At 50.3% G+C, this 4770-nt stretch overlaps 1 long non-coding RNA gene across 1 annotated transcript in view; it reads left to right on the forward strand.

Moving 5' to 3' along the window:
• The window catches only part of LOC123522322, an 18193-nt gene that overhangs the window by 2979 nt on the left and 10444 nt on the right, over positions 1 to 4770 (forward strand). Inside the window, exon 2 of the long non-coding RNA XR_006680588.1 lies at positions 2834 to 3050. This is a non-coding gene — a long non-coding RNA (uncharacterized LOC123522322). The remainder of the gene's footprint in view (positions 1 to 2833; positions 3051 to 4770) is intronic.

Genomic DNA, 4770 nt, shown 5'->3' on the forward strand with positions numbered 1-4770 from the left:
TTACACACACACACACACACACACACACACACACGATACCTGGACCCTAGTTGTAGCGGGACTGCCTATACGCGTTAGTTTACCCTGCAAATACATCTCCCGCTCCATGAGTTCCCTTCGACTGCTCATCAAAAGGTTAGCAGTTCTGTAACCACCAATCACCCGGAGGGAGAAAGAGACTTTCTACTCCCGGAAAGATTTACAGACTTGGAAACCCCGCTCTAGGGTCACTGTAAGTCAGCAAAGGCTCACTGGCAGTGAGTTTGGAATTTAGCCACTCGCTGTGGTGTGTGTGTGTGTTGCTTTCACCCAACCTAACCACACTTTAAAACTCAAGTTCGAAGCCTGAACCCAGCAGCAGGGAATCGGAGTGAGGAGAGTGCATGGGAATGCCCTTGGCCGGCCTGCGGGCCTCCAAGACCCTGCCGGGCAGCAGTTGGGAATGGTTTCTAGGATGAGCGTATCTGGTTCTGCCCCGAGCACGCCTGGTGCAAGAGGGAATCCGATGGCAATCTCATCATAAAGTTGGAGTCAATGCCATGAGGGAGGTGGAACTATTTGTGGATTTAGCAAAGGAACTGCTCCGGGGATCCAGAGAACTCCAACCCCCCGACACACACACAGCCTTCTGAAGAATGTTCTAGCTCGGGGGAGGTTGATAGGAAATCCGATCCTAGGCTTTCAAGGTTCCCAGAGTACTGCCGGTCTTAACTCGGGGATGGGGTTGAGGCCATTTGCAGAGCGGCTCGGTGGCGCTGGGGCTGGGTAGGAGCCCGCTCCGCCCCTCCTTCCTGCCTTTGACTGCAACCAGACCTTTCCCGGCTCGCCCCATCCTTGCTCCCCTGCCCCCCTCCGCTCCCGCGCGCGGCCTGCGGTTTCCCTCCCTCCCGGGGCTGGAGGCCCAAGGCCGGAGAAAGCCTGCATTCACTGCGCCCCGCCCCCTCCCCGGCCGGCTCCGTGCCAAGCGGCCTCCCTGGAAGGAGCCTCCCCTCCCCCTCCGCACCCCGCACCCCCTCCCGCTCCTGGCGCGAGCGGAGGAAGAAGCTGCTTCCTTGCCCAGCCCCCACTGGAGCCGCCCCAGGGCCTCCTGCCTGTCGGTGCTGGGACTGAGCTGTGGGCTGGGGTGTGACCAGCCGCCTTCTCCCATTACAGTTCCTCCCGGTCCCGGGCTCCGGGGCAGCGTGCAGATGCTCACCCCGGGGCGCGCCTTCCCCATTCAAAGAAAGACTGGGGACCCTTAGGAGCAGGCCCTGCAACGGTGCGTGAACGAGACAATGGGGAGAGAGGCGGAACGGGCACGCCGGCCGTTCTCGAAGTCCTCGCCATTGGATGATACTTGTTCGGGGGACAATCGCATTCTAAGCACAGCATCGTCCGAAGTGAAGGCTTCACCTGCCAGGAAGGAAGAAAAAGCTCCGGCCGCAGAAATGGGCTGTGCCAAGCACCAGAGGCTGAGTCCTAGGAGATGGGGCTCGGAGGGGAAGACCGAGTGAGGGTAGCACGCGGCCTGCCACCCTTATTTAAGAGCCTGAAGTTCTGTCCTAAAGGCTTCCGGTCTGACCCCCTCCATTTCCATGTATTCCATCCCCTCCCTCCCCTCCTTCCATTGGCGTTCCTTAAGTATCGACTCTGTGCAGGCCCTTCGTGGGCCCTGGAATGTAGCAGTGAGTGAAAATCAAGTCCCCTGTAACTGAAGTACCAGAGGCTTGATTTATGTATTTTTTATTAATTTATATTAAAAGTAGATGGTTTGCTTTTCACTTCCAAGAGACCTTTTCTTACCTGAGAATTTTAAATTCCTGACCTAGAATTAATCCTGCCTTGTGATTTTTTTACGTCCTCATTCCAGAATTGCTCACCGCTCCTGTTCCAAGAGCCGGCAATCACGGAACCGTTACCTTGTGATTTAATGAAAACGATTTCAGGCTTCTTGAATGTTAACTCTTTAGCCATTAACTAACCTATCACCACAGAAACCGATATACTGCAAGCAAAAGTTATTTAAATCTCTCTGAATTCTCCAGAAACTCGCTCCTCTTGGTGTGAAGGGGAAATGCCCCAGTTTACAAATTATTCGTTGAGTCCTAAGAGCCTTTTGATGGCCCTGATTCTCAGTGGTGTATGGACCATACATTGGCTTGTAATCGCTCTTCTACAGTGTAACATAATGTAGTCATCCTCCATTTTGTGAACGGATGTGAGCAGTTAGAAGCCGATTCCTTTCATTGGGGGTGTGGCCTGTGTCCACTATATAAAGATGTTCTGACACAGGACACTCCCTCTCAGTCCTCCATCCACAGGTTCATTCTCTGAGGTCTACTTCTTGGGAAGTGAACCTGTGAGGAAAGAACAGAGAAGCCAGAAAATTCCACTGAAAAGCACTCTAGGAACAAGGGAGTGGTACAGAAGAATTCAGCCGATAAACTTGAGTAAAACTTACTAACTGGAGGACCCTGTGATAAGAGAGCTCCTGCCTACCTTGAGCTTGCGCAGTGGGGAAAGCAGTTGCCGCTTCGAATAATAAAAATCACAACCACTACCATCAGGACAGATAACCACTTACCTAAGCTATAGCCGGGATACTTCGGACCTGATCAAATAAAACAATGTGGGCTAGAACCCAATCGTACCAGAAACTCCCCCCATTTCCCTCAAGCAATCATGGATACCCCTCCCCTCAATTACCATACATTGTAAAAGGAAAATAGATGTCTCTTGGGTCTTCCCTCCACAAAGACTGACCTGTGCCTCCCTCTGAACTTGCTTTTGCTTTAAAATGCTTGGCTGAGTGAGAAGCTGACCCTGTGTCTTATTTCTCTACCACTGTGGTTAGGGTACTACCTCTCAGATTCTCCAGAGGGGAGTGGAGCTGGAGGCCAAGGAGGGCCAGAGAGGATAACAAACCTACAGCTTACTTACTACCTGACCTGAAGATTTGGGGGTCATCAACCCTTGCAACCACATGAGTCAAGAGAAGCCTGATGCCTGACCCTCCAGTTTGAGACTTGGCAGCCCCCACCCTGCAGGAGCCATTGCCTTGAAATGCAAGGGTAAGTCACCAAGTCTTACAGTTCCTACTTGTACTGGTTTCTAACGAACAATACACGCGATCAGTAGATGGCAACACACAAGCGCTCTCAGTAATGTACTTATTGTCATCGCCTTAGGGTCCCTAAAAGAAAAAAAATAAAGGCCCAATCAAAACAGTGACTTCCAAGGAGACCTGCTGGGCCAGTTCAACTCAAGGCAGAGAAATCAGCTCAGAAAGTGACTGCAAATGTGCCTTTGGGTCTCCGGAGGGCCCACTTGATAAAGATTTTCTCCGAGGACACAGGACAATCACAGGGGTTTATTAGGAAGATGATTTTTAAAACTTGGAAACGGCATTTAGAAAAGTACAGGAAAGTGACACCAAGATGTCCCCCCTCCCTTCTAGCTGTGCTTACTCATGCTTTGCGGACAGCAGGTGCTATTCTATGAAAAGTTCCTCCCTCCAGCTCTGATCGTACCTCTTCAGACCTCTTGGTTGGCAAATCTCAGGGCACATTGAGAAGGAACACAGTTTGAGTCCCTTGAGGATGCCAAAATGTGGAGTCAATTGAAGGGCACAGAATTCTTCATGGAATGAATGAATGAATGAACGAATTCGTCATAGAAGGGGAGGAGAGCTCAATGCCCCCTTCAGAAATGTGTAGTCGTAGATGGAGGCTGTGTTGAGAATCAGTCACGGCAGAGTTGGTTTAAATTTTTTTGGTCCAGGATTTTATAGCAGTACTTTTGACTTACCCTGATAACCCTGTGCACATATTTATGTGTGTGCTTCACTGGTTTGGCACCACTGGAGAACCCAGCCTAAGGCTGCCGTCAAGTATTATTCTCTTCTCGCGAACCTGATAGGTGGTTACATTTTGTAGCAAACTAGGGTAATGTATTGAGAGAAATAAACAGGGTGATAGTGTTGAAACCCACTGGCTTCAGGTAGATTCCTACACCTGTTGGTGATGGTGGTGTTGGTAGATGCCATTGTGTCAGTGACGACCCATCGCGACCTTATACACAACAGAAGAAACCATGGCAGGGGCCTGCAATTCCCTTACATTGTTCCTACTCCTGCGCCCATTGCTGGAGTCATGGTATCCATCCAGCTCAGGGAGGTCCTTCCTCTTTTCCGCTGCCCCTCCCCTTTACCAAGCAGGATGTCCTTCTCCAGGGACTGGTCTCTCCTGACACATGTCCAAAGTCTGTCGGACAAAGAAGGGAGCCGGGACCTTCTTTGTCTGTTCTTAGTCTGGAAGGTGCACGGAGACCTGCTGCCTCTGGGTGACCTTGCTGGTGTTTGAAACACCAGTGACACAGCAACATACAAGCCACTGCAGCACGACACACCGACAGACCGGTGTTAGAGATTCCTACTCATAGCAACCCGATAAGCCAGGGTAGGACTGCCCCATAGAATTTTCACAGCTGTAAATCATCTTTCTCCCATAGACTGGCTGGTGGCTTTGAACTGCCAACCATCCGAATGGCAGCCGAGGGCTTAAGCACTGTGCCATCAGGGCGCCTGTTAACAAGTATTAAAAAGAATCAAAACTTACTGAAATGTGGATGTAATGCTTATCTTGAGCTGTTGTGTTTTATATATAAATATATACATATATGTATATATGTATATACAGTGAACCCTCGTTTATCGCGGTTAATCGGTTCTAGACCCTACCGTGATAAATGAAATTCCGCGAAGTAGGATTCCTTATTTGTAAATCAAATATT

The sequence above is a fragment of the Echinops telfairi genome, unplaced genomic scaffold (genome assembly GCF_000313985.2).
Source record: "Echinops telfairi isolate 266 unplaced genomic scaffold, ASM31398v2 ScPeMD7_5592;HRSCAF=6446, whole genome shotgun sequence".
In the NCBI taxonomy this organism is placed as follows: Eukaryota; Metazoa; Chordata; class Mammalia; order Afrosoricida; family Tenrecidae; genus Echinops; species Echinops telfairi.